This window comes from Crotalus tigris, unplaced genomic scaffold, assembly GCF_016545835.1.
Source record: "Crotalus tigris isolate CLP2741 ecotype Arizona unplaced genomic scaffold, ASM1654583v1 scf7180000017601.7605149639:7615979, whole genome shotgun sequence".
Classification (NCBI taxonomy): Eukaryota; Metazoa; Chordata; class Lepidosauria; order Squamata; family Viperidae; genus Crotalus; species Crotalus tigris.
This window is the reverse complement of record NW_024096505.1, coordinates 1,385,305-1,412,670: the sequence shown is the minus strand read 5'-3', so window position 1 is coordinate 1,412,670 and position 27,366 is coordinate 1,385,305. Positions and strand designations below refer to the sequence as shown.

The window sequence follows — 27,366 nt, the reverse complement described above, 5'->3', positions numbered from 1 at the left end:
ACCAACACATCTAAAGGACCCTCAAAATTCCTGTACTGTACCTTAAGGGTGGCCTCCCCCTTAACACACACCTTAGAATTCTGAAAGTCTGTGAGAATCACGTTGGATGGCCTGAGTTTAACTTGAAGGCCACAACTCTGCAAATCTTCCTGAATGTGTTGAGGGAAATTATGGAAGAGTGGACCCAGTGTCCAATTCCATGGATAAAGGAACCCCTTGCAACCTTACTTTAAGGGACAGTTTCTTCTTTAGGGGTTTATGTGTGCCTGTCCTTAGGACATTTCTGCGTGTTGCGCAGAAACCCACCCTATTTTGCCTCGGGTCCCTGGTACCTTTCAGATGCAATTCTTCTCTAGGTTGTACCTTCTGACGACCCAAACAGACGGATGCGATGTGACCTTGCCTACCACATGCTCTGCAAATGGCAGAACAGAACCAGCAATCAGCTCGTTTGTGGCGTCCTCCACACCCGAAGCATTGAAGGGCTGTTGAAGCCTTTTCTGTTCATTCCTTCTGTCTTCTTCTGGCTGCCTGGTAAAGCTTGTCCACCTCATCTTCAGGAACTTCTTCCGACTCTTCTTGCACGTTCTCCTGGTGGACGGCGACAGTCTCCGGAGAGTTTCTAGTGGGCCGCATGTTCTTTACTGCCCCTCCTGCTGCTTCCTCCGCTGTAACCTCTCACAGAGCATCTTGGAATGAGACATCTTCCTTAGCAAATATCTTTTGCTGTAAGTCTCTATTCCTCAGCCCGCAAACAAAATGGTCGCGCAGCCTTTCTTCTAAGTCTTTAAACTCACATGGTCTAGCTGCTCTTCTCAAGGCCGCAATAAAGTCCTTTGCAGATTTGCCTGCCTTCTGATCCCTCTGTTCAAATGTGTGTCTCCATGCAATGACAGACAACTTGGGCTGGAAGTGCTCTTTTAGAAGCTTCTTTAAATCTGTGTATGTTACACCTTCCAGAGAGGCAGGGGCCACTAGGTTTTCAGCAATCTCAAAAGTCTCTTGACCGCATACACACAACAAAGTGGCAGCCTTAAGACCATCGTCACAAATTTGGTTGACTCTGAAGTAAGTCTCCACCCTCGCAACATATGACTCCCATCTTTCCGGGTGTGAGACATCGAATTCAGATAAGCGGCCGATCTTTGCCATTGTGGCTTGCGCTTCACCACTCATTTCTTCAAGGAAAGGGTCTTTCAGCTGAACTCACCCTCCAGCAATGCTCTAATGGCAGGATGGCTGCTGATGTTAACGCCGTTTTCCCTCTGCAGGACTTCTTTGGGGTGAGTCTTATAGCTTCCTTTTGTTTATCTTTTGAAGTATCCCACCTTCATCACCAGTGTTAAGTCCTTGAAATGAAGGCGAAGAAAGAGGACACATCTCTGTAGAACAACTCTCTTTATTGCTTCAGTCAAAACTCCAACAACGAGCAGAGGCATGCAGGCCTCCTTTTATATGCCCAGATCCCAGACAACATGGTTACATAATAAGGCCCTTTTCGTGCCTTGCGCACGCGCGCAAAGCCGGCGCCACTCAGTCTGGTCCCGGGCAGCTTTTGCAAGCCCGGGACCCTTGCAACGTCCCGAGCCTGCATCTGCAGGCTAAAGACACAATACAGGTGATCTAGGAAGCTGCAAGGATTAATTTTTGGCTCATGTTTTGCTTCAAAGAAAATGTTGTAATTGTAGTTTTGCACTGCTGCATTGAGCTACTAGTTTATAGCTTAGCATGGGTAGAAACTCCCACTTCATCTGACTTCTGGGAATTTCGCTCTCTTGCCAGAAATGAAGAAGCCATGGTGCTTTATTGGATCTTCCCTTGGTATTCAGGAAGGCCTATAAAATTAGACAAAATTAGTACAAATACATATTACAGAAATACATGAAATGTTTCTAAAAATTAAAAAAAATACTCAAAAAGAAAAAAGGGGAAAAAAGAATAGAAGGAATCTTGACTTTCATCCTCCACAAATATGATCAGCGTTAACAGCTTACTGCTATTAAAATACTATCAAAGACTTCTTTATTTCATATCTCACCCATTCTCTATAAGAATATCTCTAAAACCTCATCTCTCCGTACTAATCAGCAAAAGTCGACTAAACGTAATCAGAAATAACAACATAGGTATTACAAATGGCTATTACACCCAATTTTAATCCTTCCTTTTATATTTATCCTCCAATTATATTTAATCAGGTCCTACCTATTTCCTCTCCTCAAATAGTCAAAGTTGGTCCTAGTCAAAACAACAATTAAATATTATCAGAAATAACTAACATCATCCAATTCCAATCAGAAAGCCATTAAACCCCACCAGAAATAGCAACCCATTATTTTAATCTTGAGCAAATAAACCAATTTTTTATTCTTTCTTCTTTCTCCCAACAATCTTTGATTCGTCAAGGAAAGGACATTAACTTCCTCTCCTTAGATTTGTTCTGTTGTTTTTGAATACATTCTAACCTGCATTCTTGCCTTCCACTCATGAGTTATATCTCACAGAGTTTCAGAGATGCCTACTGAATCTTACTTTTCAAAGATTTCTCCCTTATTACTTGTCAAGACCAAATGCAGGTCAGCCTTTTCTTGTAACAACCATAATGACTATAACTGTAGGGTTAGGCAGCTCTTTGTGGGAGTATGGGAGTAATAGTGGTTATATTAAAATACTGCAGTAACAGTTCCTGTTGTTCTTTTCATACATTATCAAAACTATTTAGCCAAAGAATAATGACTTTACTCAGATAACTTATACTGTTATGTGGCAATCTGGAAGTTAACTTATGGCAACAGGACTTCTTTTCTTTGGGGTTTGAAATGTTTTGCTGCTTATTCAAGTAGCTTCATTCTAAGTATTTTCAGCTGTGGTGTACTACAACATAAAATCCTATTTTAAAATGAAGATAGAATTCTGTGGCAGATTGATCTAATTATGCCATCGATAGACTTTCATGACACTTTAGCATCTATGAAGGTTATTGTCAGCTGAGATTCTTTGATTGGTGGGCAGGGAACAGAGGCATCCACAAGATCTGATGCTAGCTTTGTGTCACTATGATACAAGCTCTGCCACTTTTGCACAAGGTTATAATATCACAACGCACATACAAAAGAAGACAGAGTTCATGGTGTGATGTTGCTTTCATAATTTGCTGCCTCTCTTGGCATTCCATGGATGTCCATATTTTCTGCATAAAGCAGGCTGCAAATTGCCAGCATCATAGTGCGCTTTGATTTCACTCAAGCAGAAAATATTATAAGGCCAGCATCTTTAAACAATTATAGAATATTTTATTATTAAATACATTCTTACTATGTAAAATAGAGCATACATGTCAAACTTGTGACGTTACGTGACGTCATGTGATATCACAGAACTTTTTCCCCATTGCTGGCAATGGGGTGGGTGCAGTTTCCTCGTGATGCGGCTGGCCCTCAGGCCGGCAGTTTGACACCCCTGAAATAGAGTATTAAAACTATGTGATAAATAATATTCCAGAAATATTTATATAGCAAACCTCCATTATCTATCAGCATTTATACTGTATGCTATAACTAAGTGTCATAAATTCAAAGAAAGGAGGACAACAGCACATTTAGAAATCTGCTTTGCTTTATTACATAGATATACTTATCAATTTTATCATTTAAACATTATGTTAATGTGGACAAGAAAATATGTTTGTGTCATTTCTTCATAGTCACATTGCTGGCAACTATTAACCAATTCCATATACATTCCTGATTATTTAAATTATCCAAGAATTCCACAAATATTTATTTATTTTATTTTATTTATGAGACTTATATACCGCTTTAAGTGCAAGCACTCTCTAAGCGGTGTACACCAGTAAGCAATGTATATATATATATTTACATTGCCCCCAACAATCTGGGTCCTCATTTTATCTACCCCGGAAGGATGGAAGGCTGAGTCAACCTTGAGCCGGTGAGATTTGAACCGCTGACCTACTGAACACAGTCAGCTAAAGTGGCCTGCAGTACTGCACTCTAACTGCTGCGCCACCTCGGCTCTATATATTGGTAAAGGATCAAAAGGATCAAATGTTGATTGTCACAAAAGTGGAAGAAATGATGGACTGAAGATAGCTCTGTGAAAAACAGTTGACAACCATGGTGGAATGAACAGACAGGCTGTTCCATAATTCCTCTCCAGATAAGGAGAGGACTTGAGATCATCCACAAGTTCTCCAGACAGCTGCTTCATATGAGATGGCAGTATTTGGTAGATTTTGAGCTCTGGGAGATAAGGCAATAGACATCTTGCTCAATTTACAGTCTCTTTGAAAGGACACTACGTCTGCATACTTTCTTTCTAATCGCTTCTGGAAATTGATTGTTAACTGCTCTTCAGACATTAAGAACCTTTGGATAGACAAGTTTTATAGCACTGGATGAGTTTCCTTCTATCCTTAATGAAAGAAGTTTTAACTGCAAGTTTAAAAACTTTTAAAAATTGGAGGGGAATAAACAGCAAAAGGGTGATTAAATTTTTGATTTTAGAAAGTTACAAATGGATTAAGAGTCCATATAGATTTGAAATAAGATTTTTGAATTAATTATAAAGAATTCTTCCCATGGGAAAATGTTTTTGTTTTGATATTTTTAACTTAAACTTTTAAAAACAATAGACACTAGAGGGAACTGTAGATTACAATTGAAGGAGAAGAATTCTCAAACTTCACTTCCAATTACAAAATACTTTAACTTTGGACATACTGAAGGGTATTTTTGAACAATGGACCCAGAAGTTAATTTTAAGAGTGTCTGCTTATATAGATGTTAAAAGATGTTATGGAAGAGAAACAAGTTCTAGCTGATAAGACTGAATTGAAAATAGATTTTAAAATGACAGGCTATAAGAATGACATGGAAAAAAATATTATAGTGGATCTACAAAAGAAACTGGATGATATCTTAATAATTAAAAAGAATACACAAATAAATCAAGAAAGTGACCTGAATATTTTTCTGATATTGGATTTACAAAAGAGACTTATTAAAGTTTTGAAAAATTTTCTTTGAAGGAACAAAGAAAAAATGAAAAGAAATTGTTCTGCAACTTTAACAGGACTAAAAAGATTAAAATTGTTAGAAATAAAAGTAAAAAATATAAAGTTGGTTTATATGATCAAGGTTAAAATGAATATATTTTTAATATCTGATAACAATGGACTTCTGTTGACATCAGGACTGAAATGACTATGCTTTATGGATTTATTTATAGATAAGAGATGGCTATAGGAAGAGGTGATCATTTTTTTGTATTTTAGAGAAGGTGATAAGTTGCTATAATTTTATCCTTGTTGTGATGAAGGTGGGAGGCCACTTCATCTATTTCTTTTCTTTATTATTTTTTCTTTCTTTTCTGTTCTCTATTTTTTTCTGCTCCTTCTACTCTCCTTTTTCCTTCATTCTTTCAGTTTATATTGGTTTCTATTATTTTATTGTTGTAAAACCATCACTTAGTCTGTATTCACTAGTCTATACTCACTAGTATCAGTAATTATTGACAAAGTTTTTATAGCAATTTTCTTTTATATTATTTCATACCTGGGAAGAGAATAATAGGTCTTTTGGGCAGATTAATTGCCGTAGTTGATTAAAATTTGCTGTGCCTGTTAGCATTTCCCATCTTTAAGTTACCATTTTACCTTTTAATGATAGTAACTAATGTACCTAAGATAATAGACTCTTCTATTACAAATTTAAATTTCACATAATGTCAATTCCAAGGCCAAATTTATTTTTCTATATATTCTGACTAGGAGAGCTCCTTATAGAAGCATTGGAATAAATTTCTATTTAATCTACTAATAGCCTATGTCTGACTATAAAACCTCCACTTATCTGAATTGTATAAAATATCCCCATGAGTGCTATTTCATTATATAAAGAATTCTGGGTTAATTGATATGGCAGGGTGAAACATAACTTTTAAAAATTTGTGGGTTTATGCTACAATCCTCTGCACAGTATTGACGAGCAAAAAAAAAAAAACCTACTTAGACCTACTGAACTCTATAGGCATTCTTCCATATAGAAAATTATATACATATTTTATATTTTTATAAAATGCTGTAAAAATCTTGACAGAACTTTCAGGTTTGCATTTTTCCTCTCAGTGCATCTTGGTTTTTAACTATTATAAGCTGATTTTTCCTTCTGTTTTGGTAATTACCTTTAACTCAGCAGCATTGTAGTATGCTACTAAATTCAGGATTTTCTAGCTTTACTTAAGAGTTCAGTATCTGAGTTTGGAGGAACTTTGAAAACTGGCAGAATTTTACTTGGAACCCTAATAGTCTGAGGCCTCAACCAAAAGTTCTGGAACTGTGGATTATGTAAAGGGCATAGGGAATAGTCTTGAAGGACAGAAGGAAGAGCTGCTATCAAAGCAACAGTCTGATAAGAGTGGCCTGAACCGGGGCCAAGAAAATAATGTGAGGAAATATCTCAGACAAGTTCCACTCTAGTTCACTCAATAAAATGAGGGAGAGGGAAGCACTTTCAGACTTGCAAGATTCTGCATTAGTTTCTTAATCTGGTCTACCATGTTGGATTAACAGAATGTGATTTCCCACCCACCCAATCCATCCTACCAAAATCATTAAAAACTTTAAATGGAATTTGACATTTTAAAGCAAAAAAACATTGAGCAGGATTTTACGCTTGGCTTTGTTTCCCACTTTACTTGAACAAGTGCACAACAGGTAGTTTGATATGCAAAGTTTGAGAATCCCTATGTTATTACAAAGCAAATTTAATTTAACTTATTAAATATATGTATGGAGATTGCAAAATTCCTTTATTGTTTTAGGATGACTTGGTATTCTAAAATATGATAACTCTGTCTTATAGAAACATTTTATTTAAAGAGATTTCTTTACCTTAAAACAGTGGTTCTCAACCTGTGGGTCGAGACCCCATTTGGGGTCGAATGACCATTTCACGGGGGTCACCAAACCATGCTGTCCGCCATTTTTTTCCCTTTTCCCTAGCTGTCCTACTCCCTCTTATTGGTGGCCACACCCACTTGGGGGTCACCACAACATGGGGAACTGTATTATGGGGTCACGGCATTAGAAAGGTTGAGAATCACTGCCTTAAAAAGACTTCCAGTAATAAATGAAACTTCCTTATTCCAAGGTGTCTTGAAAATGCTGAACATTAGAGTCTCACTTCATACAAAAGCTGAAGGAGAAAGGTTTAAAGACAAATTTATCTCAAGGAATGTAATATTCATAACTGAGCCAGCAAAACTATCTTCTCCACATACGAAAAAATAAAAACAAACTAGCTAAGTTACAGTTTTTTTCTGAAGATCATTAACCATCTTGTATCAGTGCAGAAATACCTCATTCAAAACATTTTTCCCTATGTACACAATTACCTAGAGCAATATTGACTGGTAAACGGATTTTAATAAAGTAGAATGAAATCTAAGAATTCCTCTGTATTGCCACAGAGGAGAATAGAAGCAAAGCTTTCACTGAAATTTCCTAATATATGAAAGATAAAAGTGGACAAAACATATGTGAAAGACACTGACTTTGCCAAAATTATCTTGAGTTCTGAAGAGACAGAATCTTTTGTGAGATTTTCATCATGACTTGCTTATAAAATTTCCAAGTCATTAAATCTCTCAAATTTGCTACATAAACATATTCAAGTATCTACCTACTTATATAAAATTGGATATCCAGATATATATCTTCCTTAAAAGAGAAGATTTAAATCTCTCCTTTTTTTTTGAAAGAATCATTTCCATGCTACTCTAAAAATAAATATATGGGGAGTACAAAATTTGAGAATTGCTTGATTGGCCATAGCCTTTTCTAACAATTGGGGATAAACTCCTGGCTCAGAAGCTAATCAAGGAAGCTGTTCATGGAAGTTTCAATTAAACACTTTTTTGGTTGTTATTAGAATAGATAGCAAGAAGAAAAACTGGCGAGGAATAATGGAAATTATAAGGGCAGAGAGCTGAAAAACAACAGACTGGAGAAAGCTGATCTATACGAATGATTGTTTTTTCTGTCTTACCTGATACAGTCTGAAAGAGTTCAGCATCACAATGGAAAATATAATTCATACACTGACATGGTCACTTTTTAATTTGTTTTCAGGGGCACAGCCTCATCTTCCATAATGGAGGGACCTCCTCTGGCTGAGAAAACAAGGGAAGCAGCCAGAGAACAGGCTTGTATTGTTTACTGTATAAGGAAAACTCAGTTGGGGCCCCATTAAACTCTTCAAATCTAATCTGGCAACACACTCAAACTCCTTGAGTTACATTCCTGTTATCCCTTGCTCACCCAAACCTTAAGGCAGTCTATTTAAATTGTTTGGATGCATTCCCTACCTTCTCCCACAACTTGAATGATGTCAAAAGTATTAACATTTTCTATTGTCCTCTTATTTAGTCGAGTTTTGACATGGGAATGTTAATAGTTTATAGCCAATGATAGAGAGATGGAAAAAAGGAAGGAGAAAGGGGAGACTTAATTCCAAGTAATGGATATTCACTGAAATGGATACCTTTTTCCAGTACTGACACAGAACCCACCCTTCTCAGCCTAGTACCAATACAGTATATGTTGGACCACAACTTCTATAATTTTCCTGGGATTATATTATAGTTAGGGAAAGCTGCTACAACTCTTACATCAGTATCTTTGTTAGCTTCTAAAAACTATGGTAGCATTTCAACAAAATTATAAGGCAGCATTCACTTGGTCAATTTTAACCTTAGGTTATTTTGTGGATTAGTGTATATAAAGTCAGTCCTTTAGGTTAGGTTGGTTTATGATCGAATATATTATGCAAACCCAGAAAATGGGTTAACTCTATAGCCAGATTAAACATGTTGTGTGAACCCTTTCCTTGCTTCATAATTTTGTTTTAAAACCTTTAACTGAAAATATTGATAAATTATCATCCTCTAGTTATCAACTAAAGTTTTTTCTACATAATGCAAAACTTTTTTTTCAGAAATAGATCTGAAATTGAATTAATGATCATGTTGATTATTGCATTTCCTTCATTAAAATAAAACTCCAATATATTGTGTCATCTGTCTCTAGCACATGGCAATATAGACAGAATTTCTGTCTTTAGCCCATATCTTCTTGCACATGAACCTTGTATTGCTGTTATAATTGCCCCTTTTTACCCTCCTTCTTCTAAATGCCATAATATATATTTAAATGGTGTCTTAAAATAAAACTACTCAAATTATCCCCATTGGGACTCATCAAGTCCCCACTGTGTTACAAATTGCAGCTGACAAGCAGTGATAGGTTTCTATAGAGATTTCCTCTTATTTCCTAACAATCTTTTGAAAATGTTTTATTTTCACTTGCCCTATTGCCATTTGACATCTTGAGCTTTCTGAGCTTGAACAACAGTGGTCTTTTTTCTTTCAAGAGAACATCTACTGCCTCTGTCAGTCAGAGAAGGTCAGTGCACAGAGAGTGGGCTGAATTAGAGGTCTTGATGCTTTACCATCCACCCAGGAAGTGGAGCTTCCATAATCTCCATTTCTGAAGAAAAGAGGAAGAGAAAAATCTACATAAAGACCAGATATTATCCCTTGCTACCCCTGACTATCCAGTTTTTATTGTGTTATCACAGATAAATACATGAAGTTTGGATAATCTACATAAGTAAACAAGGCTGGCTTAGGAAATATAATAGAATGATGGATTCACTTATCACATCATATTGTAATTTATTCAACCATGCTTTACTGGACAAATAACAATTGGCAGCATTTACATAAAAAAAAGAAGCCAAAGCTAAGTGGACCCTTTAATAGGCTTTACTATATTGTCTAAACAAGATGAATAACTAGAGTAAATAAGTCAACCTTTTAACCCTGTGTCAAGTGCAGAAATTATGGAACAAGAGAAAGCTGAGATACCCTCCCCCTCCGGTAAAAAATTAAAGGAGTAGGAGCAGGATGAACATTAAATACATGCAGACACACACACACTTACAAGATACCCATCTCTCCACATTTCATTACATTCCCTTGTCATTGTACTGATTCCTCCTATCAACAATACTGAACAATAATATTGTCAGACTGGACAAATGTGTCATGCTCAATATCAAACAGGGAAAAATAGTGAAAATTGAAGAAATCAAGGTGCCCTATGGAAATAAAATCAGTCTGGGAGAAGACGATCATCCTTCAATTGGACATTAAGCATACTGAAGTCAAGAAAAGGGTTGGAAGTGAATACATCAAGAGAGTGAAAAAGATCTTAAAGTCCAAGCTCAGAGAAGGAAACACCATCAAGGCAATTAACACCTGGGCAATTCCAGTCATTAGATATACAGCTGGAATAGTGGACTGGACTCAAGCAGAAGTGAAAGCAGAATTAAAAGTACTGAATATGAAAAAATAATGATAAATGATGTATTGTCAGTGATATGGACAGATTATACCAACCAAGGAAAATGGGTGGGCATGGAATGTTGTAAGTACATCAGGCAGTTGAAGGGGGGGGGGGAAACATTGGAAGAATGTCTAAAAGAAAGTGAAGAAGATGCACTGAAGTTAGTATAGCAGGAAGGCTTATTGAGTATTGAATACTGGGGAGACCAAACTGTCCTATAAGAAAAAACAAAGAGACATGGGAAGACAAAGTATTCCATGACTAGTACATTAAAAAAATATCAGGCAAAGAAGATAACAAGGTCTTGCCATGGCTAAGGCAGGAAAGTTGAAGAAAGAGACAGATGGGCTAATTATGGCTGCACAAGATCAAGTCTTAAGAACAAATGCCAACAAAGCCAGAATTGAGAAGACAGCAACAGATAGAAAATGTCATCTCTACAAGAAAGCTGAAGAAACAGTGGACTACCTGGTTAGCTACTGCAAGAAGACCGCACAAACTGACTACAAAGGCACAACAAAGTAGCAACAATGATGCATTGCAAGCAAGAACTGGTGGGACCAATAGAGAAAGTAAGAGAAAATAAAGTGCCCTGAGACTTTAGAATTCAAAAAGGCATCTGCCACATAACACCCCAGACTTAACAATTATGGATAAGAAAGACAAAAAAGTCTGGATAGTGGATGTGGCAATATCTGGAGACAGCAGAATAGAAGAAAAAAACATGGAAAAGATAACAAAATATAAAGATCTGCAAATAGAAATAGAAAGTCTATTGCAAAAGAAAGCAAAGGTAGCACCACTAGTAATAGATGCACTGGGTACAGTTCCAAAACAACTGGAGCACTAGTTGAACGCCGTTCAAGTATTGACAAATTCACCATCAATTAACGGCAGAAGGTAGCTTTACCTGGAACAGCTTACATCCTGCAACGATATCTCTAACACCATCTAACACTCACATCTGTCTACCCAGGACCTTGAGAAGAACTCGATAAATGGACAAAAATGCCAAATCCAGTCTGAATATCTGGTTGACTATACAATGAACTAATAATAATAGGCTTTCTGCTATGCAATGAACTAATGATAATATGTTTTTGGCTCACTTTTAACATAACATTTTCTCTTCCTTTCTTAAAAACTCATATTCATAATCACACACATATTTTAGTTATGTCAGCAAGATTTCTACTTCTAACTAGAGGACCACCCACTGAGTGTGGGAACCAGGCTGGGTAGAGGTGGGCACTCTGGTTTCAAATTTAGATAGAGAAAATAAAGAACAAAAAGAAAAAAATGACACCAGCCCAGTAGGGGAATGGACAAGGACAATGTATGTGTTTGAGATATATCCCATTTTTAAAAAACGTTGATGGGTATTCAAGGCAGCGAGAGCCATTTGCAGTGGGAAAGCAAGGGGGGCAAAACACAAAAGAGGCATTGCTCAGTTCTGCCACAAGATCTGATGTCATGTGAAAGAGATGGAGCTTGAATCCCAATGGTGACACTCTGACAAAAGCATTGGATGAGCCTGCGGACCCCTCTAAAGATATATCATTAAAAAGCAAACACTGAAATGGAACATACAAACAAGCATACAAACCCATGTTGAACCTAAAATAAGAATTCAAATCAAAATGGAAAGATTTGTTGCTGGTAGGGAAGGAAGGCAGGCAATGTATTAATTTGCTATGGGGTATGTATGGTGCAGTTGTGTGAATTCAACTATTATGATTGGTAAACTATAGTTTATATGTTAGCATGATCTGTATCCCCATCCACTTGTGGTTATTCAGCAAACTAGGCTTAAGCAAAACTCGCTTAGAGCAATGGGTGATTTCAATCATTTTGTTGCAATTTCAGGTAAAAGCACATTTTGTTTAAGGAGTTGCAGTTTGTGCCCCTGCGTGCCCTGAAACATCCTTTTCTCTTTGAATTTGAAGACATACACAGTCTTACTACTTGACGGTGATCTTCAAAGCCAAGTTGATCTCAGATGAAATACTGTACTATGAAAACTTAAGCTAGCTAGGAATTTTTGAGGTATTTAGTTCCAACCCATAAAGCGCCCAGACTGGAGAAAAATTGCACAAGAAACTTAAATGTTTATTTCTCCAGAGCTTTGATGAGTTGTGATTTTTTTTTTTTTAATCTGCTCAGTCATGTCCAATTCTCAAAGATTGCCTGGATAAATCTCTGCAGTTTTCTTGGCAAGATTTTTTCAGATGTGATTTACCATTGCCTCCATTCTAGTCTGAGAAAAAGTGGCTGGTCCAAAATCACCTACCTGGCTTTGTGCTCAAGGTAGGAGTAGAACAAGCTATAAATAATGTGAATCATTCAACAGATGCAGAGAAACACTTGCTTTTTCATGCAAGGTGCTTAAGGGGCCCCAGGTTGGGAAACATTGCATAAGAAACCTCAGTGTTATCTTTAGGGATTTCTTCACAGCTTTGGGTTAGCTAAGCAAAATGGCCGGCATTTCAACAGATGCAAAGAATACTTGATTTTTCATGCAAGTTGCTTATCTCTTTTGTAATTCAGTTTCTTCTTCATTGATCATGCCAATTTTTTTCATTAACATTTATGCCTCTGCATTAGGCAGGGTCCCATTTTTCCCTTCTGAAGATTCTGATCTGCTTTCCCCCTTCCCCCTTTTATGTGCAGGAACAACACATAGTTCAGCTCAACTTCTCTTTTAAGATCTAACTGAAAAGATAGAGCAAAACCTGCAAAAACATTTCGGGAACGGCTAAATGAAATTATAGGAAAAAAATTGACGAGATGGCAGCAGCGTGTTCTAACTGATGGAGAAGATATTCTTACCTGGTTGATAAAATGTTACATCGCTTGCATTTCAGTGATAACAGTAGTTGGGTTCTTTTGATCCTATCACAGAATTTGACATCCTGCCACTAAAGAAATGAAGTAATCAAAATGAACAGAGTCCTAAATCCTTCTAGTTCTTTTAAACTGCAAGACTACAACATGTGGTGTCCTCAAGACAACCAGACAAAAAGAAAGCTAACCCTTTTTTAGGACTGTGCCTGTTAGACCACAGTAATGATGCAAAGAACAGGAAAGTCCTTGGGATGAAGACATTTTTCCCAAGTGCTCCTGTCTGAGACTATAGCTACTCCACCTGTAGTAGTTTATGTAGTAGTTTATACCAAAGGATCTGGCTCATTTTTAGCAGATCATATCATTCATTGGCTGGTGGGGTCAATTTCATTTCTTCTCTGAAAAATGGGAGTGCAAAGGATTTCTGAGACAAAGAATCTGTATTTTTAGATAGGTGTCATTTAATGACTGCTGTGTGGTATTAGAGATGGAAGACTCAAGTTCGGTTCCCAATTTATTCCAGTGGTGGGATTCAAATATGTGAACAATCGGTGGATGCCACTTCCAGAAGTCCATTCTGGGCCTGGGCAACAAAAAATTAGCTACCGGTTCTGCTGAAGTGGTGTGAAATGGCTGAATCCCACCACTGATTTATTCCCCTTTCACCTTCTCTTCTTTGGTTTCATTAATATTGTTTAAGAGGGCTTTGCTTGCCTACATGTGTTGGAATATAATTCCCATCAAATGTGTTTAAAATTGCAGTCAGAGACATTTCAGTTCTTCAAAGACAGCAAAATACTTTCTTCCCCAAGGACTGGACTAGAAAACATTTGCACCACAATTCTAAATTTGCTTCTTTAGGACAAGATGCACAACTTTTCAGTGGCCAGCAATCAACTTGGGGGGGGGGGGAGAGAAAAAATAATCAATAGTGTATGACAAAAGCAGAAATTCAGGGTGGTGGGCACAACTATGCAATCAAAGCCATGTGTCTCTTTTTAAGTGCATGATGCACTTCAAAAAAGGGAGAGGTTCAATTGTGCATTCATGAGTGTATGATTTTTGCCTTTTTGAACACACCCACACACACCCCAGATGCTTCAGTCAACCTTTGCCACTTTGGAGGCAGATTTTTTTTCTTAGGTTTTATAGCTATTTTAAGCCTAAATAGTGGGTAAAAAAATGACAATAAAGGTTATCTTTTATGTTTTCTACCAAAAATAGGTGGAAAGTTATTTTATTGTTTGAGAGCCATTCACAATCCTGGAGATTCAGGGACACATCTCCCCCCCCCCCCAATTTTTTTCAAAGATATATGTGCAGGTTTCAAATCCTCTGCTTAATTCAACTGTGCTAAACTAAACTTGTAACAGGTAAAGTTTATCATTCCAATCATTACTGTACTCAACTAGCATCTTCTAATTAACTGTTCCCTTTTAATTTACTGTACTATAAAAGGCCATGTAATTAAAACAAGCATAACAATTAGACCTACCAAAATCAACATTAGCCTTACCTAGATTCGCACTTCCCATGACCTTTCTGTGGATAGTTTAACTGTGCAATGAAAACAATTTCCAGAAAGTGTATAAAAAGCTTTCCCACATTTCTCTGCCTCTGCAGTGCGACGACCGGAGCTGTCACTTTGTGCTTTGATGTCCATAGCTCTTTGTTAATCCTAAATTGCTTCCCATGTCATTCCCCATCTTTTTGCGAGATAGCTAACCTCATCGTGACATCATGCACCTGCCAGTCACAGAGAGTTAAAAAGCACCCTGAACACAGCCCCATCCAGCTCCACTGCAAACTGACGCAAATGAAACACTTCTAGCTATCCCTGCAGCTGACGCTGACTGCATCCCCTTAATTCCACTGGGGAGAACAGGGCGGAGGAGGTGACTCAGTCTGTTCCAGGATGGCCTGGTATTTGAGATAATCAGCCTGCTCTTTAAACTGCAGCCAACGTGGCATGCAGGAGCACTTCCCTGGGTCAAGGAGAAATACTTCTCTCGCACAACTCCTCTTTAATCTATGTGTATAATACAGATTCTCCCCATTTCCCTGTCCCTTTTATTCTTCTTCTTATAAAATCATATGCTTTGCAAATTAAAAGAGCTCAGACACTGAAGCAACATTTCAAGGTACCACAGGGGAGAGGAGCTCATAAGAAAATAAAGACATGAATACAAGCGGATGGAATATCAATTGGTTGCACAAAAATTCAAGGGATGTCATTGACCTTAGAGCTCCCAGAACAGAGCAGCGACAATCTGGATGGTCACTTCATGGCAATAAGGAATTAACCTAGGTTTTCGCAGCCCAGATCTGAGAGTCCTGATATTCATCTGAATGAATACTATAAGATGTTTTCTCCAGCTGCTCATTTAGGCATTCTTTGGCTACACATTTCATGTTCTTACATAACAGGTAGTTAATAACAGAACAATCCTTTATCCCAGCTTCCATGTTATTGATCCAATAGATCAGGTGCTGACTAATTCTGGATCTTCCTTGCACTTTTCTCCACCATTTTTGTTGTTATTATAAATTATTTCATTTTAACTTTTTTTTTGTGGTTGATGTCCATCTCCTTTATCCAAGCTGAATTCTTACTATATTTCTTTGTGTTGCCCCACAACTGCTCCCAGAACTTAACCGTTTCTTCTTTGTGAGGTCTTGGCTGGTCCATTGCAGTCTCTCCATCGATGGATTGTGTTATGTCCTGAGCCTTGCAAGCAGGCTCGGGGCATTGCAGGCGGTCCCGGGCAGGTGCAAGCTGCCCGGGATCAGACAGGCTGTCGCCAGTACGCGTGCGCATGCGCGGGTGCTGGCGCGCCAAAAGTAGCAGATTGACCCAGGAAAGGCCTATAAAAGGAGGCCGAGAGTTTTAGGCGTTGCCGCCATATTCCAATGTAAGCTGAACTGAAGAATAAAGGTTTCCTGAGAACTACAACTGCTTCTCGTGTCTTACCATTTCGCGACGGACTCAACACTGGCGACGAGGATGGGATCGCCTTACATCAAAGAAGAAAAGGTGTAAAGCTTACCCGAGTGAGTCCGGAGCGGCAGGAACGGCGTTGACTCGGCAGCTACCCGCCAATCCAGTGCGCATTCGGGGGTAGGCTGGCTGATAGACCCTTCCTGATTCGAAATGGCAAAGATTGGAAGGCTTTCGGAATTCGACGTCTCACATCCAAAGAGGTGGGAGTCCTACGTAGCCAGGGTGGAAAACTACCTCAAAGTGAACCAGGTGAGGGAAGAGAGCTTGAAAGCTGCCACCCTGCTGTGCGTTTGCGGTCAAGACGCATTCGAAATCGCTGAGAACCTCACAGCACCTGTTCCTTTAGAGTCTGTCAGCTACGCAGATCTAAAGAAGTTATTGAAGGAGCACTTCCAGCCTAAGATGTCCGTCATCGCGTGGCGCCACACCTTCGAGCAGAGGGATCAACGACCCGGAGAATCGGCCAAGGAGTACATCGCCGCACTGAGGAAAGCCGCCAAACACTGCAAGTTCAAGGACCTCGAGGAGCGACTGAGGGACCGGTTTGTATGCAGGCTAAGGCATCGAGAGTTGCAACGGAGACTTTTCGCCAAGGAGGACTTGTCTTTCCAAGATGCCTTGAGAGAGGTCATCGCAGAAGAAGCAGTGGGCGGCGCCATCAAGAACATGCGGCCAATCAGAAACAGTCCAGATGCTGTGTCCGTGCACCAGGAAGAAGTCCAAAGGAACTCCGAGGAGGATCCGGACGAGGAAGTGGACCGTCTCCACCCCACAAAGGAAGGAAAACCAAGAGGAAGCTCTTCAGCTCTCCCCAAGTGCATCGGTTGTGGAGGTCGCCACAAGAGAGCCGACTGCAAGTTCCACTCCGCTATCTGCCGGGCGTGCGGAAAACAAGGACACATTGCAGCTGTGTGCCTGGGCCGTCAGAAGGTACAATCTCAGGAAGAATTACGCCTGAAAGGTACCAGGGTCCCCAGCCAGAATAGGGTGGGGTTTTGTGCTTCACGAAGAAGCATCTACAGGACAGGCACACACAAGCCCATTAAGAAAAAGCTGTCACTTAAGGTGAAGCTACAAGGGGTTCCATTAACTATGGAACTGGACATGGGGTCTGCACTTTCGATCATTTCTATGCACACATTTAAGAAGATTTATTCCGGCAGCAGAACCCAGGCCAAGTTGAGGCTTTCTGACATTGTGCTAACGGATTTTCAAAACTCCAGAGTGTGTGTTAAGGGGGAGGCCACCCTTAACGTACAGTATAAGGATTTTGAGGGTCCACTAGACCTACTAGTAGTAGAGGGTGAACGAACGAGTCTCATAGGACTCGAGTGGTTTGAGGCCTTGGGGATACACGTCACAGGGCTCAACAGCCTACAAACACTCGACCTACAGGAAGTCTGCAAAGAATTTGCAGACGTTTTCAGCCCCCAGCTGGGCACATTCAAAGGACCCCCTGTGTCGTTAAAACTAGACCCCATGGTCACTCCCATTAGAATTAAAGCAAGAAGGGTCCCTTTTGCTTTAAAGAGTAAAATTGACACTGAATTGGATAAACTGATCCAACAAGGAATTCTAGAACGAGTTGACTCCAGTCCATGGGACACCCCCATTGTCACACCTCTAAGGCAAATGGGGACATTCGCATCTGTGCTGATTACAAATGCACTCTAAATAAGGCATTGCAGCAACATGCCTATCCTGTTCCTGTGGTCAGTCATATCCTGGCCTCCCTCAAGGGGGGGCGCGTTTTTGCAAAGCTTGACCTAGCTCAAGCATATCAACAGCTGCCTGTTGATGATGACGCTGCTATAGCTCAGACTATTGTGACCCACAGAGGGGCTTTCAAGGTAAAGAGACTTCAATTTGGAGTAAATGTCGCTCCTGGGATTTTCCAAAGCGTAATGGAAAACACACTACGGGGTATACCAGGGGTTTGCCCCTATTTTGATGATGTCTTAATTGCAGGAGACTCCACACACATTCTAGCTGAAAGGCTAAGGGCTGTCCTATTAAGGTTCAGGAAAACGGGACTCAAACTCAAGAAGGACAAATGTAAAATTGGGGTGCCTTCTACTGAGTTTCTGGGGTTCAAAATTGATGCTGCTGGGATTCATCCTGCTGAATCCAAACTAAAAGCCATTATGCAAGCCCCTAGGCCAAAGTCTAAGGCCGAACTACAGGCTTTTCTGGGCCTTCTGAATTTCTACAATTCCTTTCTTCCACACAAGGCTAGTGTAGCTGAGCCTCTTCACAGGCTATTAGATAAACAGGCAGTGTGGCAGTGGTCACAAACACATGAGGCTAGTTTCAATGAGGTCAAGGCCTTGCTCACTTCTAACAGTGTACTTGCTCACTTCAATGAGTCCCTTCCTGTGTGCATCGCTTGTGATGCTTCCCCTTATGGGGTGGGTGCTGTACTGAGCCACCTCAGGGCTGATGGAACTCAGGTTCCTGTTGCATATTACTCCAGGACATTGTCTTCAGCTGAGCACAACTATGCTCAAATAGACAGGGAAGCCTTAGCTGTTGTTGCTGGAATTAAAAAATTCCATGATTTTTTATATGGTAGGCATTTCACGGTCTTCACTGACCATAAGCCTTTGTTGGGACTGTTTACCACACGTAAACAAACTCCCCAAATCATCTCCCCCAGGATGCTCAGGTGGTCTATCTTTTTGTCTGCATATGATTTTTCCCTACTTCACAAGCCTGGGAAGGAAATGGGCCATGCTGATGGCCTCAGTAGATTACCCCTGCTGGTAATAGAGGCTGACCCCGCGCCAGCCATCAATATTCTCTCCATTCAAGCCTTGCCCGAGTCCCCCCTGAATGCCAGGGATGTAGCCGCTGAATCAGGCACAGATCACACACTTTCACGTGTCCTTTCTTGGGTTTTGTCTGGATGGCCTGAGCACTGTCCTAGTCCTGAGTTTCAGAGTTTCTGGTCTAAACGGAACGAGTTGTCCACCTCTCAGGGTTGTCTGCTTTGGGGAAGCAGAGTTGTCATTCCCACCTCAATGAGGACTAGGGTCTTAGATTCCCTCCACGAGGGTCATCCTGGCATTGTACGAATGAAGGCTCTTGCACGCAGCCACTTGTGGTGGCCAGGTGTAGACAAAGACATAGAAGCTAAGGTGCATGCTTGCCACCTTTGTCAACGCTCACGCCCTGAAATGCCCCAAGCTCCTGTGCATAGATGGGAGGAAACACAGTCTCCATGGTCTAGGGTGCACATTGACTACGCTGGGCCCTTTCAGGGTCAATTCTTCTTGGTCCTCGTTGACAGCCATTCAAAATGGCTTGAGGTTGTACCTGTCTCTTCCACCACCACTGCAAAGACTATTCAGGTACTGAGGGGGATTTTTGCTGCACACGGGCTCCCAGATGTCATTGTATCTGACAACGGCCCTCAATTCACTTCCTCCGAATTCCAAGCTTTCTTGCAGCTAACATGATTCGTCATGCCACTTCTGCACCTTTCCACCCGTCCACCAACGGTATGGCTGAACGCATGGTTTGCATCACCAAGGACGCCTTGAAGAGGCTCACCTACGGGGACTGGAATCACAGGTTGGCTGACTTCCTCCTTTCTTATCGCACCACACCGTCCAGTTCTACAGGGAAAAGCCCAGCTGAACTTCGTTGGGGGCGCAAACTGACTACCAAGCTTGACTGGTTGCATCCGGACAGACTGCCTCCTTCTGTCTCACACCCCAGGACACCTAGGCAACTACTTGTGGGTGCCCCGGTTTGGATTCGTAATTACGGGCCTGGTCATACATGGGTCCCCACATCTATATTCAGGGTCACAGGTCCTCTATCCTACGAGGTATCCCTGGACAACGGTCGTGTCCTGCGTCGGCACATTGACCAACTTCGCCCTAGACGGGACCTTCCCGCTGAGACTCCTGGGTCTTTTCCAGGGGGAGGGGGAGCCCTTTGGGCAAAGGGAGGGGCATGGAATGCTGCCCTTTACCAATGAGGGAGCCACAAACGGCCCATCCCAAAATTCCGCGAGTGCTCCAAACAGGAATTCTAGGAGCTTAACCAGTTATCAGGCATTCACGCCTACTCCAGCCAGGGAGTCACCCCGGGGGCATGATCACTTCTCACCCATATCACTCAGTACTCCAGTCAGAGAGAATACCCGGCAGCATCCCAACAATCCATTCCCTTCAAGAGAGCTGGCACACACTCCTCCTAGTTGGGGGCAAACACACAGGGAGGTGGTCGAGGAACCAAATCCCGACTACAACACCTCTGACTACACTCAGGGGACAACTGAGTTTTGAGACAGTACTGAAACCCACACAAGCCCGGACACAGAACGGGATTCAGGGGATAGACAGCCTCCTGACAGGTCTTGGACGGACCTAGGAGGTTCTACAGAAACGCCCAACAGTGACAGTCACTTAGAAGGGCCAGAGAGCCTACAGCTAGGCGGGACAACCAGGTCATACACTGGAAGAAGCCCTGGCCTGATGAGCCCGGTGGGTAAGCAAGCAGGCCAGGCATTGGAGCACAGTCCTTGGGAGTCACCAAGGCATAACAAGGGAAACAAGCACACATCACCCCTCAGTCAGGGGGTACCTGTCAGACACCCAGAGCTTAGGAGGTCACAGAGAGCAAGGAAATCTCCTAAGTACTTAGAGGATTACATAACACTATTGGCTAAACAGAGCCAGTAGAAGGGTAGAAACACTAAGGCAATGGAAACGGGGGGAACTCCGAACATTGGGGGAGCAGAGCATTGTACTAAGAGTGGGTTGTGTATTATTATGGCATTGGTCGTAGTTTTAGCCCGGGGGAAAGGGGTGTTATGTCCTGAGCCTTGCAAGCAGGCTCGGGGCATTGCAGGCGGTCCCGGGCAGGTGCAAACTGCCCGGGACCAGACAGGCTGTCGCCAGTACGCGTGCACATGCGCAGGTGCTGGCGCGCCAAAAGTAGCAGATTGACCCGGGAAAGGCCTATAAAAGAGGCCGAGAGTTTTAGGCGTTGCCGCCATATTCCAATGTAAACTGAACTGAAGAATAAAGGTTTCCTGAGAACTACAACTGCTTCTCGTGTCTTACCATTTCGCGACGGACTCAACAGATTGGTAGAAACATTTCTGATATGACTGAAATTGGAGATTCTGCCTGCAGTGTGCAATTTGACCTTCATATCTGCTGATTTTCTTAACTATGGCTGTTATTTGCTGCTTTGTTATTTCTAGTGATTCCTCGATCTTTCTTTTCTTTGGGTGGTATTTGTTGGTCAAGTATTCTTTTGACTTAATGTTCTTCAGCTTCTTTTCTTTTATCTGTTCTAGCTTGCTTGCATCTGACCTTAGCATGCTCATCTTATTCTTCTAGCCTGATATTCTAGCTTGGTGGTATACTTCTTGGGTTTTTTTGCCTTGTTTATTGACTTTGCATTCAAGATCTTTAGTTATTAACTGCAGCTATACTGTACATCACTTGATTTGTTTCTTGCAGTGAGCTGGTGCTTATATTCAATATTATAGTATGGTATCTTTTAATACTTGTGCTAGCTGATTTGTTCTGCAGGAAACCTTATTCTGTTATTTATTATTCTCCCTCTCTGAAGGAGATGGGCAGTTAAGAAATATGAAATACAAATAAGTATAAATATAAATATTTTTGTACTGCTCTAAATGCTTAGTGATTCTTCATTTCACCTTCTCTTGTTTTTCAGTTAGGAGTCTTTGGACAAGGTTTGTAAATGAGAACAGCTCAATAACAATTCTGACTTCCTCTATTATGGATTCCTCTGATTTACCCTTTCTGTCTGGGCTACTTCTGATAAATCTTTGATCTCTTTGTCTGGAGTAGACTTCTGCAGTTCTTCTAATTCTGCTTCTTTGAATACTTTATTTTGTGTTATAAATTGACACTGATCTGCTTTGTTCTATTATTTTGATTCTGGATGTTGTTCTTTCCAGAATGGATGCATTTTTTTTTTCAAATATCCTCTTCTCATTAAACTTGATTTGTGATAGCAAATCATTATTGCTTGTTTTCTATCTTTGTACATTTGCAGTGGGTAAGAAACCTTTCTTCCAGTAGACCTGCTGGTGCTGGCCCTGATTGCTCAGCCAACAATCTTGAGTCTTATAGCCCACTTGTCATAAAATGTCAAGGAACTCTAACACCTGGTGTGGTCCTTATTGATCCAGGTGATGGCCAATCCAGTATAGGTTTCTATAAATTGCATCTCACAATATTGTTATGGGATAGACACTCTTAATTTGGCTCTTCTGATGAGACCCATCCGCTGGCATGACTTCTTCCTAATGGGAAAACTGTAAAAATACCAATATTTCTGTTCAACTTCCAGTCAACCAAATCCAGATAGCTAATTGTGGGAGATTTTGAAAACTGATTGAGCAACATTTGTAGGGCTATATGTTCCCTATGTTTCAACATTACTGTGAACAAGTTTAAATATTTGGGGATTTATTTAACAAAAAAATAATATATCTATGTAAGAACAATTATTTCCAGAGTTGGAAACAATAAAATGGTAGATTTTAAGACTATGAAAGTTAAAACTGTCTTGGTTAAAAATGAATATATTACCAGGGTTATTTTTGTCTGTCTGTCTGTCTGCTGTTGTTTCAAATGATTCCAATAAGAATTAAATATAAAATACTGTAAACCGAATACAATATTTTTAAATTGTACTACCGTGCTAGTTGCTAAACTTGGATAACAGATGGATTGGATTGATTCTGTGGAAGAAACAGGACTTCCAAATAGTCTGCAGAAATATCTCTGATCTGAAACAAATAGGAAAATATAACTGATAAGAAATTATTCAATAAAAAGAAGCATTCTGAAAGTAGGGGATAAATAATTAGTCCAGATTTATCATCATTTGCTTCAATATTATATATACATATACATATACATATAAGACTTACAAGATTTATATTAATAAAACAAACACAAAGTCCCTTGAGACTCTTTCTTAGAATGGTGAAAATCACACCACAGCTTTCAGTATCTACAAATAAGTGAAATGGTCCTAGAAGAATTCCAAAAACAAGATGGAATATTTAAGACTATTCATGCCATATCCAAAATTTGGGATTCTTCTAATATAAGATTATAATATTTAAGTTTTGTTTTTCCCTTTTTCTCCTTATTTGCTAAATTCATTAATTTTTTCAGACCAGACAGAACTTGCTGTATTTTTTCTTTTTATTGACTTATAATGTATATATCAAGTTGTACTAGTTAAAGCTGACAATTATTAGGAATTCCTATTGTATTATACAATTATACAATAGGAATTCCTAATAATTCATTTATTTTAACACTGATTCCAAGTTTCAGTTTGATACATCCAGTTATATCAATGTCATTTCAATTTTTTGTTTGTTTGCCAATTTTATGATTTTTGTATGTTCCCTTTTTACTTACTTTTTTTCTGGGGAGTTTTTTCCTTATTTATTTGTAAACTTATTTTTTTAAAATAAAAATAAAAATAGAAAGATATACGTGATAAAATTGACCGGGCACAGCCTTAATGTTTCTTTACTAAATTTCAACAAGAGCTGCTGGCATGCCTGCTTGGGTCCATTTTAAACTTAAAAAGAAGGCCTGTCCAATTTTGTATTTATGCCCATTGCTGATGTGTATAGAAATGCTTTGGCTGAAAAGATAAAAATTATTGCCAAGCTAATACAATATGCGCACATCTATGTGAATTCTTAACGAAAGCAGAGAATTCATGTAATGTTTAGAACATTACCACAAAGAAAATAACAGGATTTTTCAAATACTATTTGTAACATCTTTATTTTACCAATAAATTGGTGTTAATATTGAACTAAAATCAGGATGCAATCGTAGAGATTTGAAATCCCGTGCAGAATAAAAGGATATACCTTCTTTAAACAAAACAATACTTTTTTTCATTTACAGAGTTTATATTGTGACCTGCAGTGATTTTCTCTGTTTTGTTGTATCTATTGAGGCTTAAAAATGATTAATCATTGATACTTAATGCAATGGACAATATAATGATTTAATAAAACAAATAAAGACTATATTAAGGAAGACATTGCAGACCATCATCTGCTGGAACTCAGAAATCAGTATTTATCTAAAGATGGTATAACAATAATTGATTAAAAAGTAGATTGGATTGCTAAATCTTCTCAGAAAGGGTACAAATGAGTTCAGTTTGGTTCTAAATAAAGAAGGAATTTAATAAAGAAAGATTCTTTTAGCATGGGAAAATTTCACCTGCTGACTTTCTTACTTCTTTGCAGCACAGGAGTACCAATAAAAAAAATGGCAACTTTCTCATAGATTGGGGATAACATATTTCCTGCACATGGCATTGTTACAAGAAGTGAGAAATCCAGCAGGTGGCTATCATCAAAATCCAAGCAACCTTCTATCACCTGTCTGGAATCCCCGCTCTTATAATTCCTCCTCCTGCATTCCATCGTGTTCTGGTTCTCCAGGCAAAAGAATTCCATCTAGCAGACAGCTATACTGTCCCATCTGTTCTTCAATGAGATCATCAGCCCTGGATTAACCATTAACCAGGGGAAATAAGGCACCATAGAGTTTCTTCCCCTAGTTATCATGCCCTTAACTCCTTCACTGCCACACTCAATTTTAATTTTCAATAAATTTTTCTATTCGCATTTTTCCTTTTCTACAATTTTAATAAAAATGCATTAAAATGTTAAATAAAATATTTTTCCTATAGCCCTAATTACAAGTAATGAATCTGCTTATATTGCTTACTATTTAGTATTAATTTTTTAAAGTTTATTTTAATATAGTTGTGGAATGGTCTGAAAGAAAACTGAATTTTGATTATGTCCTATCTGTTAAGTAATGGAAGAGCCAAGGGGCGCCATTGTTAGACTGTATTTAAGGTACCAGTTAGCTTTAATATAACATCAGAGGCCATGAATTCTTCTACAGAATTTAAATGGGAAACAGGAAACTCCCCTAAAAATACTTTTTTAAAAGCGGTATTAAATAAAGTAGCGGCATAGATCATTCTCAGTCCTGTAGCAATCAAGAATCTTCTGGCCTTTAAAGACCAAAACATCTCTTATTGCACAAGACTTGTATTCCCTAAACAATATATACCCACAGTTGTGGTTGCAGTTAAGAGAAGGAGGAAGTAGTAAAAAGAGAAGTGAAATATGCAATTTGGAAATAACTAAACGTGAAATTGTCATAATAATTGACATGGCTATTTTAGCATTGAAGTGAAGGAATTTAATGAGCCAAAAAACCTTGGTCCATATTCAATCCATGAAAACATACTTTCTCTTTTCAAAATGAAAAGAGAAATTACTTTTCAAATGAGTTTGAATTCCATTGTTTAAATCTTTTATAGTTCCTTTTTTCACATGATGCTACCTTGAAGATAGTGATACAATTTCATGGGAAACTAAAAGATTCCCTTATTGGTTTCAGTATGTTGTCATTTGAAATGTCAGATTTGTGTCCATTTATGTTTTTTTGTGGAAGGCAAAGATAAGACTGCAAAAATCTGGAAAACCATCAGATAACTGCAAAGAGGTAGAGAAACCCTAACTCTCTACTGCAGTGGTTCTCAACCTTCCTAATGCCGTGACCCTCAACCATGTGGTCGTAAGTCGAGGACTATCTGTATTTCCCTGCGGGCAGGGCAGGAGGAGGCGCACACGCTCCGCCTCCTCTCCTGTGGCTGGAGCGCACACTGGGCAGGCCAAGGGTGCATGCAGGACATCGCCCAGCAACCACCTCGGCCCGGGAGCGCCGTGCATGCGTGGTGCTGCCCCCTGCATCGGCCGAGGCGTAGCTGGCAAGCGGCAGCGACGGCGCAGGCTGACCACCGGCTGGGCCACCAGCTGGCCCAGCCCAAGGGAAGTAAGGCACCCGCCGGGCCCCACATGTGCCAGCAACCCTCCCTGCACCTGCCGCTGCCCCGCTAGCCTTACCTTGGCCACCGCATGTTCAGTACAGCAGCAGGCAGGCCCAGGCACTCCTGGGCAGCCATGGCACATGGCAGCAAGGGCGCAGGGCAACCACCGGCTGGACTATCAGCTGGTCCAGCCCAAGGGAGGTAAGACACTTGCCAGGCCCCACGCGCGCCAGCAACCCTCCCTGCGCCCGCCAGCCTCCCACCTCCCACCCCTGGCCCTCTTTTACTTACATTTAGTAGTTGCTCAGCAGGGAGGGGTGAAAACATTCAGAAAGCTCGCCTTAGCTGCAGACAACTTGCAGCATCGTTTGCAGACTGGGACTTTTGGCGGGCTCAGCAGGGCAGAGGCAGCCTGGACAATTCCTATTGGCTTTTGAAAGCCTATAGAATTAGACTCTATTCAAGAGAGTCTATTCTATTGGCTTTTGAAAGCCAATAGATTCTATTGGCTTTTGAACGCCAATAGAATAGAGTCTCTTGAATAGAGTCTATTCTATTGGCTTTCAAAAGCCAATAGAATAAGAGGGAGTAGCACAGCTAAGGAAAAGGAGGAAAAAAATGGTGGACTGCGTTGTTTGGCAACCCCTGTGAAATGATCGTTTGACCCCAAATGGGGTTGCGACCCATAGGTTGAGAACCGCTGCTCTACTGCCATCTCACTTATATCCAGATTTTCTAGCGTACATTTGATAGCCCTAAAATATTTGTGTAGAAACTGGTTGGATTGTTTGAGATAAAATTTAGTAGAACTGCTAAGGGAGAAACTCATATATTGCATTGGTAAATGAGCAAATATATTGTCCCTTAATGTATGTAATATAATAACATTCTATAATAGCATTACCACAGCAAATATGGGGTCAGAATTGGCATCTAGATGTACTGCAGGATCATTGTTGTTGTGGTATGCTCCGTTGTTTTTTAAGTAGTAGCTGTGTTGGATTAAGTGGTTCTCTATTACCAAATCAAAGCTTTCCAGCTAAGGGCCAGTGAAAGGGAATTGTCATTCTTTAAAGGGGCTGTAGACAATGCATTTGAATTGTTTTAGCTGGGAGCTGTATGGAATGGAATGTTTTTGGTGTGTCTCTATGACAGTGGCCACCAATCTTTTGGGCCCCAGGGACTGGTTCTATGGAGGGAGTTT

General features: G+C 40.0%; 2 long non-coding RNA genes across 2 annotated transcripts; both read right to left on the bottom strand.

Annotated features, from left to right (window-relative positions):
- Window positions 1–314: 314 nt before the first annotated feature.
- Window positions 315–24,748, bottom strand: LOC120319235. Its single transcript, XR_005559715.1, has 3 exons — window positions 24,694–24,748; window positions 22,967–23,058; window positions 315–1,835 (listed from the first exon to the last, which is right to left on the bottom strand). It is a non-coding gene; the product is annotated as an uncharacterized LOC120319235 (long non-coding RNA).
- LOC120319238 lies at window positions 9,401–15,104 on the bottom strand. Its single transcript, XR_005559719.1, has 3 exons — window positions 14,790–15,104; window positions 13,259–13,347; window positions 9,401–9,568 (listed from the first exon to the last, which is right to left on the bottom strand). It is a non-coding gene; the product is annotated as an uncharacterized LOC120319238 (long non-coding RNA).
- Window positions 24,749–27,366: the final 2,618 nt, after the last annotated feature.